Here is a 12,174-nt window from a genome sequence, read left to right as displayed (position 1 = left end):
GCATCTTTTTTATGATTTAACGTAAGCACTTTTCACTTTTCACAGCTCACGAGAGTATCGTCCGTCTTGCACAGAACGGGGGAGCTAGCGGGAGCGCGCTAGCGGCCAACATGGCATGATTGCGATGGCGATAGCTACAGGCTACAGCGGTTCCAACGGCATCTGTTTTTATTTTTTGTATTTTACCTTTTTTTATTTTCTTCCAATTTTTGATCAATCAATCTCCTTTGTCAAAGTCTGCTATTCCCCAACTTCACTTCACACTCTTCTCGCTATGTCCTCTCTCCTTCCACGCCCGTAATTCAGTTACATACATTGATCCGCTCAGATATTCCATTTTTGCTCTCGCTTCTTCCTTCCACGACAATCATGTAAACTTTAGCTTTTAGCGACCAGGTACGCCTTCATATTGCCTTTCTTTCTTTCTTTTCTTTTTGGTGCTACCTTCTTTATTCTTGATAAGGGTTTAGATTTGAGCCCGAAACTGATTTCGATTCTTCGTGTAGATTTGGGCTTTAGGTAATTATATTCGCCTGGGGTGTTTTATTGCTTTCTTTCTGTGAGGTAAAACTGGAGTTTTCTTGATACGCATATATATATTGCATCGCATTGATTGTTGTCGTTGCCGTAATGGATTGAATGAGTTGTTGAATTTGTTTTAATTTTCAGCGCTTCACTTGCTATTGACTTGGCCTCTATTGGTCATTGTTCATCAGATCTCGGTCCCATAATCGGATATGGACAGCCGTAGCGAGGCAGGCAGAAGAAACGAGCTTCTTTACGAGGTTTTCAACATGCACTCATTGATTGTTTTACTATCCAGTGCTCTTATTCTATTTCTTGGTTTGTCAAAAGAACAACCTAATTCCGTTGTCGTAGAAAAATTACATGGCATTGTAACGCACAAGCCGCTCTATTGTTTGCTGTGATAAATTCCAATGAGTATGTGTATCGGCTTCTTCGAAATGTTCGAGTTGGTTAACAATATTTTGCCTCTAACAAAATTGAAGGAGGTTAAAGAAGATAAAAAAAAAAAAAAGGTTTCTGTGTTTTCTTGAGACTCGAGTCTTTTGATTCCCAAGAGCCATTTAGAATATCGACTTGTATTGCAGTTTAAAAACGATAAATCCAGCTTCATATAACCATCCTTTTGTTCCACAGTTTGTTTGCCGCTGTATCATATGGATTTGCCTCAATGGCCATGGTTTTTATCAAAAGGCAATCGTCATGCAGTATGCACAATCAATGACTCTACTCACTTTGCAGTATTACAAGTTAAAGGCAACACAATCACGGACTGTTAATGTTCAGCTAACGTTTTGATTTATTGGCGACCTTATGTTGGACAGTATCTGTTGTTCTTAGCAACTGGCTGCAGCCATACTTGTACATTGGTCGTGGCACGGGATACAAAAAGAAAGGGGGAAGATATGACAACGGCCAAGAAAACTTCTCCCAGTTTCTCTTTTCTACAACGCAAATGTTGCTTTTGCTCTGGCAAGCTTGAAGGAGTTAATCTCCAATGTATATTGCCATAAAGAGACTTACACCTCTTGCTGTACTGGTAGGATGTTTCAGGCAGGAAAGAGGAGACCTACAACACAGGTTTTCATTCATTGTTTGTTTTTTTCTAAAAAAGAAATTGTTAAGAACAAGGCCTGGTGTAAAGTGAACTATTATCTAGTATGAATTTTATCATGTTATTTCTGATAGGGGCAAGAGATGAACCAGGATAGGAATATTGTAAAAAACAATTAACACAAAGAAGAGAGTAATAAATGGAAGGAGGATAAGAAAAGGGTAAGAATTCCACATTTATTTTCCTTCTAATTGTTCAAAGGTCTAAGTTCTGGAGTTCAGTTGCACACTAGATACATTTGCCATTTTCTAACTTCTAGGAAAATCTAACGGGCTTTCTATGTATGTTGAAAGCTGCACAAAGTGGTTGCCCCCTTGTTGGGGGGGGGGGGGGAGGAGGAAAATTGTGTTGATGTTGTAAAAGATGTTAATGACAAACTTAGTGGACTAAGCATTTAGGAAAAAGTGGTTTCTGAAAATAGTGTGCAACATTTACTGATAAACAGCAGTGTATCATTAATTTTCTCTTGAAATAAAAAATTTATTCTTTTCTTTTTTTTTTGGCCAGTAAAGTTGCAAAGCTGAATGGTCGCCAGTTACATTGAATCTTATAATTAAATACTCTGTTATATTTGTGCTCATGGCAAGTTTTCATCATGTTCAGATACTTTTTTGAGAATTTGGATGGTCCGTGTATGAGAAACAGTTAAAATAATCAATTATCCAGGTGTGCAAAAGGCTCAACCAGTCTCTATATGAAAGTATTGTGGCTTTCAAGGAGCACTTGAGGGATAATTGATAACAGAACTTCAATGAAAAGAGAAATGTGCATCAAGAAATTTTGATCCTCTAGTGGTTTATTGTACTGCGTACGATCTTGGTGGCATAACTACTTTCTTGTATGTTGACATGAGAACCATCATTGAACTAAAATTTGTATGGCCTAAAGAAGTTTTACCTAAATCCAAGTTGATGCAAATATCTGTAGCTGTCATTCTCTTGAAATCCATATGATCAGCCTTAGAGTGGCCTACTACCAAAATTTAATTTCTAGTTTCCACTTTTATCCTTCCTTCTTCCCCCTGTTTTGCCTTCTTGAGCTGAAAAAAGGGTTCATGATATTTATTAGGTTCGCAGTCACCGGTTGTGTAACATGTGAAACGGCTATTACAGAAACCTTATGCAAAGTCAACTGTATTAAATATGTTGGCTGTAGTTTTCATTGACTACCAACTTTGATGGCTTTAGCCCTTAACTGTGCATAATGTTACATTCTGTCAAATTTCAGTTGACTCTTTCCGTAATTTTGATTGCTGCTGGAGTTCTCATAGCTGCCTTGGAGATTTCTCCCTTGACCTTTTTGGATATAGCTTGGCTTTCTTTTCTTGTGTGTTTTTCCAGGTGAAACTCTGATATTTGATGTTTATTGTGGACACTGCCTCTATTTGTCTTGCTTTGCTCATAGATTACTTGCTTTTTCAGACCATGTACCTTGTGCTGGTGGAAAGATCTGGTGCAGAGGATGGCCTTTCATTCAATAGAAATCATGTTCTATAACAGCTTCTTGTCTCTTCCCTTTTTGATGTTTCTCATTATAGCTACTGGGAGATTCCCAGATTCTTTATCTGTATTATTTGCCAAGGTGGAAGTCTTTAACGTGTTTGTTTTCATTGCAATTCAATCAGAGTTGCAATGTGGGATGATTTGTGACCATAGCATGGTCCTACAGTTGGCAGTATTGACGCTTGAGATGATATCTAACGTAAACTACATTCTTCTTGCAGTGTTCTTCTCTATCATTTTTGGTGATCCTTATTCTCTGTTGGTGGTGGGCTGTTCTCAACTACACCATGTCTTGTTGTACTGTTGTTAATCAGCTCTGACTACAACCATTGTCGGCGTCCTAAAGGGGTTGGTTCCACTGTAAGTTTGAACAATCTCAAGAATGCGTCTATTTTTTATAATATTTTTATTTTATGGGTAACTTCCTGCACAGCACGAAAGTTTTATTTTGGAATGATTTTCTGAATCTTATTATATATCCAATGTCCCAGTTTCTTCTTTTCTTATGATATATTTGACTGGATGAATTCCCTTTCTAAAATTGATATGTATTTTCACATGCAAAAGTTGAATCTGGTTCCTATTTCTACAGACACTTGGTTTTGTGTTACTCGGTGGCGTTCAAGTCCATGCTTTGAATGTGACTGGGATTGGTTATCAATACAGCTGGTGGAGTGTGGTATTCATACGCTAAATATCTGCAGAAAAAAGAGCAAGGCCACAAAGCTAGTAGTAACCGCCGCGGAGGCCCATCGAAAATAGAAACGGCGTTGATGGGTTGTTGGGTACTACTATGACAGTTCCACTGTCTTTATTTCTCTGATTTCCCCAAAATTGTAGACTCTGGTGGTTGTTTTCTTCTCCTTTTGATTGACAGTGATCACAGATGAACGTGGTAGAGAGTAGAATATATTCCCTGAAGCTACAGTTACAGTGAATGTGTAGTTTAAGTGATAGAGATTGAAAGATCGATCCTTAAAATGTTTTTGGTGATAATAGCAAGGACCACGCCGTTCACATTTTTACGAGAGCCCTCAGCGAATGAAGAACAATGAAAATCGATGATGGATGTTCTTCTGGACATGACACAGTAACAAAACCCCTGAGTGGAAGAGCGAGGAAAATACGAGTATCCTCTAAAATTATTGTATCCAATCGTTCATACTTTGATTATTATGCTCATAATTTTTTCAATAATAATGTAAGAAAGAAACATGTCATTCGTATATTTTTGCGGCTTAATAATATCTGATCATTTGGATCTCGCATAGGTACCATACCAAATATATAAAAATTGTACCTGAAAAGCCTTTTCTGACACACGCACGAGTATGTCCGGTGCAAGAAGCTTGAATAACTTACGAATAATAGTGCCGTGCTCTCTCTCTCTCTCTCTCTCTCTCTCTCTCTCTTAACGCGGTGCCTCTGCCATGAGGTCGTTCTGGACCAGGAATGCGTCCCATAATGCATCACAAGCACAAATGAATAGAATATGGTCCTGACGTGGATTTATCTTGGCCTCGTGTATTGTCTGGTAGTTTTCTCGAAAGCCAGAGCTGGCTTTGTCTCCTTTGTTTACCCTTTATTGATTCCAAGAAATGGATCCTATCTCCAGGAAGGATGAAAAGTGAAGCCACGGAAAAATAAAGGTCATTATGCAACTCTGCTGAATACTGATGCATCTCATTCTTACAATCTTAATACAACTATCAAAGAATGGAAAAGCGAAGCCAAAAGAGTCTGAATGTCTTGTACTTCAACGAAGCCCGTCTTCATTCTTTTTGAGAAGACAAGGGTGGCTCCTTTTTTTTCTTGAATAAAAAGCTGTGTGGCAGTCCATACAAAAGGAGAGTATTAGATCCTTCCGTACGTAAAGTTGAGAATCAAAGTCAGGCTCCAGACTTCATTTAAATAAAAGCTTGGATTTTAAAAATTAAATTTTTTTAAAGTAATCGGACTTGAAAACCTAACCCTGATAAGCTATCTAAAAAAGGGTTAGAACCTGTGTGGCCCTTCAAACCTGCTATTTTAATATCATTTTTTTAAATTTTTTGTCAGACATTGCATTTGAAGAAGGGACCTTGCTGAATACTCAACTCACTCAACTTTCTAAAGATTGAAGAACTTAAATTAAGCAATTGTCTCATGTTTCTCCTTACTTGTCTCTCCCTTACACCCTCAATTAGTCAACTTCACACCTCTCATTCCTTGTCTTTACCTCACAGCTTATGCCTTAAGGATCTAATACATATATTTGATTGATAATAACACAGTTTGATTAATATTTATTATAGGTAATGAAGAAGAAGTTGTAGAGATAATTGACATTGAGCCTCCACCTCCATCTTCAATAAATGGACCTACATTTGAAGGATTTAATATTCTATTTTTAGATAAGGAGAAGGAGGATTTAGATTTACATTGATGAAGATTTTAATCTTCATTTTAAATTTAGACTATTAAATCTTTGTTAAATTTTATATAAGACTTTGATTTGTTTTATATTAAATGTTAAAATATTTATTTAAATTAAAATGTTGATTTTTTTTTTTGGAAAAGATGGCCTACGGGCTTGACCCTGAGTCTTTTGAATGAGGGCCAAGCTTTAGAATTAGGTCAAATTTTACGTAACCAAACTTTAATGTTTGAACCTTTAAGGATGGGCTTGCCTGGATTTCTATCTCTATCTGTATGTCCAATACCAAAGAAGACATGTGGATGAGGGGCTAACTTTTATTTTTTTTTGGTAAATGAGCAAATTAACCCTTAAATTATAAATTTTAAAGGGTTTGATATCCTGTACTCATCTTTTGTGCAATATTTTCTTTTAATTTTTAAAAATGGTAGAGTCTGATCTTTATTGTTAATCTTTAGTTAACCAAAAAATGACATAAAAGCACATAAAAATTATAAAAAATGACCCAAAAGGTGAGTTTAAAATCCCAAACGATTCTATACATATAATTCAAGGGTCAATTTACTCATTCACCCTGATTTTTTAATAAAATGTACTACTTTCATTTAAAAATATAAAGCATCTTTAATTAAATTTTATCCCAATATAGTAGTTACTTATCTTCAAAATGATTCTATCTTTTCATATTTATCCCTATTTAATAAAGTGTTTCATCCTAAAATAAAAATAAAGTGATTTATTCAATAAGGATACTTCTAAAAAAAAAAGGCAACGATTACATTTTAAAAACTAAAAATACCTTACATTTTTTAATATCCAACTTTTCAAAAAATGCCTTACATTTTTTAATGAAAGAAGTAAGAGTTATATATTTTTGGCCTCATCAAAATATATTTGCGTGTATCTACTTTTTTTTTACCAAATATAAAGTAATATATGAAAAGTTGGAAAAAAAATTAACATCTAAAAGATATGTTTTCTTTATATATATGTATATATATAATAAGTCATGTTAGGTAAGTTTCCTCATTTGAATTGAGGACTATGTGTCATACACTATGCTCCGTGTGAAAATTTGAATTGTCACCGCCCCATTATCAAATATTCAAGTAATCTCATTATCTCACTATCAATTAAGTGATAACCTTGGCTAAATTGATGAATCAATAAATCGATCTTTCCATGCTCTGGCCTTTGATCTTCCCTTTCTCTTTGTTTTTATCTCCTTTTTGTTGAATCGGCTACCTAGGCCACAATCTCAATCTCATGACCTTGACAATATATCAATAAGGAATATATAGGATAATGTTAATGTAAGGCACTTCAATCTCCATGTACATTAGTCATTTGTTGTTTATTATTTTATAGCACAATTTGTGTTATGATTTACAATAACTCATACATTTAATATATTATGCAATTTGTGTCATGATTTTTCTAATTTTTTATTCCTTTTAATATTTTACAATCCATATTTTTTAGGAGTAAAAGATCAATATATAAAAAAAAAGTATTGATTCATGGATTCGCAACAAAAGGGAAGATGAATTTTCACCAATTTAATAATACTTTATATTGAGAAGGAGAGTATTGAACATTTTACCACAAGCGTGATGATTGATAATTTTTATGTTATGAAAATTTGATCAACAAAACTTAAAATAAAGATACATATTTATTTTATCCTATATTTGTAAAACTAAATGTGAATATATATTAAAATATTTATGTTATGTTATATATATATATATATATATATATATATTCTTCAATTATATTATGTGCTTTGTGATTTCGATCTCTCTAATTGAAATTCTTGGCTTTATCTTTGTGAATGTCCAATTCTATTGATTTTAAAATTCTTGACTCGGCTCTTGTGTTTGTCCAAATCTACTAATCTTTTCTCCTGTAGCTTAAAAGTGGGTCAATAAAATATACAAGATTAAAGATTAAAAGGTATTTTTATTCTAAAATTTTTTATTAGGACCCAATTTGCATTAGAAACTATCAGTTATAATTTAAACGGCTGATTTTTTTTTTTCATAAAAGCATAGTAATCCCCAATCAAGCCCTCATAGTTGGTCAACAAAAACATTCACCTCCAAACTGTTGGAATATGGTCCACCTTTGATGATGAATTAGACCATAAAATGAGAAGCCCAAGCTCAAACTAATAATTAATCTAGTATTGGGTTAATTATTTATTTTGTTAAATAATTATGGGCTGGTGGCTGCTCAGAGAGGAAGCAATTGTCTAACTACTACTTAAAATATCTATCGTGATACATGAAAGGTTACACATTTTGAAAACATAGTTAATTGAAAAAAAAAAATCCTCCTCTCCCAAAATTTCTCCTCTCTCTCTCTCAAAAAGAATGCTGTATTGATTGTGAAGACACATCCATAGAGAGTCAAATCGTTAACAAAGGTGTGTTTTCTAGTCTCTGAAATCTTACACAAACACACTTGGTCATACTCCGGAGGAGCCAAGTGGAGGCTGGTTAGTAAATAAACAATTAATCCCATGAGCAAGGAAAAGAATCATTGCTCGAGCACCTATCAACCATTTTGGTAGATGAAGTTTGCATCAACGTCGGCGAACCACTAAGCTGGCAAATTAAGGGATCTGAGTAGAAAAATAGAATGGTCCACGTGCCACTCTGATTTCACTTATAACTGTAGGCTTTGCGTGTGTGGCTCTGTTGATATATTCCAAACCTTTGGTTCAAGTTTTTCGTTGAAATATTTTCTTTCCTTCTTCTTTTTATTGTTGATTTGCCTCTCCTTTCAAATATCATGGAATATTATTTGGGTGGTGGGAGAAAAGTGAAAAGAAAATAAGAAGAGAAAATTAGGAAGAATGATTTCAAAAAATAGTAAAGAGTTTTCCATCCTATTTTCTTCCCCCTATTTTTATCCCAATCCAAACGAAAGGTTGGTATAGAAGAAGAATTCTACATCGAGAACATTCCTCAGATTTTCCCCTTGCCTTGAGATAGGAACTGTATATAAGATCCTCATACGCAGTTCATTGTTACCTTTCTTGTGAATAATCATTATCGTTTATTGCTTGTCAAATATCAATATCTGATGTGAAATGTACAAAAAGAGATGTTTTTAGTGCAAATCATAATGCATATATTCTAAAACTCAATTTCGTTATATCTTCTCGTATTTCGACTCCTCCGATGACCTTTTAGCGTACAGAACTATAACTAAGTGCAATTGATGTATTTAGATTATTATTATTATTATTATTATTATTATTTTGGTGATGTTGACAAAATTTGATCGTAAAGATATTTGCATAACAAGGAAGGTCATTTGGGGATCATTGTTCGGGACTCCTACTTTATGGGACAAATTATTCTAAATTAAACAAATAAAGAGTGAGGACATCTTGGATGGTGGGAAAAAAGAGTGCGGACGTCTTTGCCTCGTGAGTTGGAGTCTTGTTTAATAGTTAATAATTGGTGATTTTTCATCTATGATTTAAAAATGTAACTCTCATATTGTAAATTTTTTAATATCTATCACTTATTAGTTAGAAATTTGTTATTGACGATTTAACAATCTTTAATTTAATTTGTTAAGTATCTAAATTGTCATTCTTCACAATTATATTTAACGTCTTTAGAACTAGTCCTTTTCTAGGTATAGCCACTTTTTATGCATTGTCCTTTTTTAAAAAAAAAAATTAGATATTATTACACTTGCCATCGTTTTTCTGCTCTCTAGATATTTAGTGGAACTTTAGTTCATGAGATTAGAAAATTATAGGCATGGAAAATGATAAATAAATAAATAAATCTTGAGATAAGGAAGAAGAGGAATAGAAAATTAGAGATAACGAAGAGGAAGAAGAACAATTGAAAAATAAAAATTGCAAAAGGAAGAAGAACAATATAACATTTTTTTTTTTAGAAATTGCAAGGAGGAGGATGAGTGATAGAAAATTAGAGAAGACTCTCTTTGGCTCCCTCCCCCTTGGTGTTAGGTGCTCATATTTGTTTATTTTTCTCCTTCCAAAATGGTCAGGATATATTATTTATGAAGATTTATTTTGTTTATGTTTATTATCTATTAAATTTTATCATATTTAGATTTAAAGAATATTTTGTATTCATTAGATATTACTCTATTGTCTTTTATTTATAAGAGAAACTATTATTTTAGCTTTTTTTTATATAAGCAAAATCACATTTTTCAATAAGTATTTATTGCAAACTTTTTAAATTACCCCTCATACATTTTATCATTTATAGTCATAAAAAATGATTAATGAAGGCTTAATTAATATAGTTAATGAAGGCCATTATGGTCTAATTTTTTTATTTTTAGACACAATTAATATAATTAATTAATTTTTTTAAATTGTGTGATATAATTTTTTCTCCTGCAAATAGAAATGAATGGAGTATTATAATATTTATTAGTTATTATTATTTCATCTATATATTATAAGCTCTTCAAATTAATTAAAAGCAGCAGTTTTTTCAGTCTCCTTTATTTATCTTTTGACTTCTTTGATGATGCTAGAGTTAGATTAACCATCAATTGGAGTTTTGTATATAGCAAAACTCTAGCACTCCCTCTTTTTGTTGCTTTCATGATAGTTTATTTGAAATTTTACCTAGTGGTTCATGCCTCCAAAAATCATTTTCAAGTTTGCCAAAGATTGAAAGAAACTAGTTTGTTCCGACTATACCTTACTTCTTCACTCTTAAGTTCCTCACCTAATGATTCATGATAATCACTTTAAATTTGTCACCTAGTGATTCATTCTTTCAATAATCACTGTGAGTTTTTGGCTAGTGATTCATTATTTGAGAATCATTCTCAAGTTTCTCATCCAGTGATTTATCCTTGAAAATCACTCTTGAGTTTTTGGCCTAATGATTCATCATTTGAAAATCACTCCAAGATTTTATTTAGATTATTCATATCAATACAAGCACTTGCAAGCTCAATAACATCTTGAGTTTAAGGGAGAGCGTAGAGATATACTATTTATAAAGATTTATTTGATTTAGATTTCTTATATATTGATATTTAGGGCTTGGGCCTATTTGGTTTTCATTTGGCCAAAAATAAGTTTATTAAAAGTTAATTTATTAAAAGTCCGTTGTAATAATAAAATTTATGTTTAGATATATTTTTTTAGAAGTTAGTTTGATAAACTAAAAATTATTTAGATTATTTATAATATAAAATGTTTTTAAATGCATAAGTTTTAAAAAGGACATTAATTTTATAACTTGTAATTTTTGTTATACAAAAATTTCATATCAGAATGTCTAAAAAATATATGTAATAAAAAATTAAAGAAAATAAAACTTTGATATGTTTATAACAAGAATAAAAAAAATGTAAAGTTTGATGTATCAAACAAAAACAATATAAATAGCTCAATATACAGTAATATTAAAAATTAGTAAGATTAATTGTTGAGTTTATAATATATAATACAATGTCTATTTTTCCACAAAAAATGCGCAAAATTCATTTATATTTTATTTTTTTTAATTTTTTTTCAAACCATCCATCCCTATTCTTTTTTGGGCCAAAAGTATCCATCCCTAATGGCCGAACACTTGAACCCATCTTTGAATAGTATTCCACTGTGACACAAGAAAACAAGGGCAATTTAGTCTTATAAAAATTAAGTATGCATTTATTCTCCCTCTCAAAATATACAACATCCATGTTTCAATTCCAAACATTTCAGATCTTTTGGTTAACCAGATTCACTTTTAGCCTCACTTGAATATGCTTTTGTAAAAATTAATTTGGATAACAATTGGCTCTCAAACAACATCCCACCTTTTAAAAATGAGAAAATAATTTCTCAATGTAAAAAGTTATAAAGCCAAGCAAGCATTTATTCTATTTAGATTTAGGAAATACTTTATATTCATTATATATTATTAAAATATTTATTATTTATTATTACGTATATCTATATATATTGTAAGTTCTTCAAACTGATAAAGAATGAAACTTTTTCTAGTTTCTTTTATTTCTCTTTTGATTTCTTAAAAAAAAAAAAACGAGAAGCAGGTGTAAGAGTGGAGAAAGTGAAGGTTTGCAAAGAAAATGAAAAGGAACGAAGCATTCAACGAAGAAGATGAGTATCTGGCTAACTAGCGTTTCTCTTCTTATCATAACTTATATGTTTGGCGTGTTTTAGGTAATACATTTAAGAAGAGAAAAGGAAGGTGGATGAAAAATATATAAGACAATGGTAGATCTATAAATCAAGGATTGAGGAGGATTAGAAACAAAAGGCTAAAATATATAAAATTTTTTTGAACTTTGAAATAATTGTATATAATCCACCTTATTTTTAAAAGTTTAAAATTAACTCTCTAATTTTTAATTTTATTTTCAAAACCCTCTATTATTAATTATGTTATTTTTTCATGAGGATTAAAATGTCATTCAACTAAAAAATATTATTAAATAAAAAATTATATTTTATGACTATTTATAATAATTTTTTTATATTTTTTTGGATAGTTAAGGCATCGATAACAAAAAAAATATTATTATCACTATATAAAATTTTAAATATTTATGTTTATATTAGTTTTATCTATTTTTTTGTTATTAATAGT

At 31.7% G+C, this 12,174-nt stretch overlaps 1 pseudogene; it reads left to right on the top strand.

Moving 5' to 3' along the window:
• The first annotated feature begins 965 nt into the window (after window positions 1-965).
• LOC129297433 (UDP-galactose/UDP-glucose transporter 7-like) lies at window positions 966-3,903 on the top strand (annotated as a pseudogene).
• Window positions 3,904-12,174: the final 8,271 nt, after the last annotated feature.

The sequence above is a fragment of the Prosopis cineraria genome, unplaced genomic scaffold (assembly GCF_029017545.1).
Source record: "Prosopis cineraria cultivar Desert tree isolate PC_DT_omini unplaced genomic scaffold, ASM2901754v1 PC523, whole genome shotgun sequence".
Classification (NCBI taxonomy): Eukaryota; Viridiplantae; Streptophyta; class Magnoliopsida; order Fabales; family Fabaceae; genus Prosopis; species Prosopis cineraria.
The sequence above is the reverse complement of the archived record's forward strand: the minus strand, read 5'-3'. Positions and strand labels throughout refer to the sequence as shown.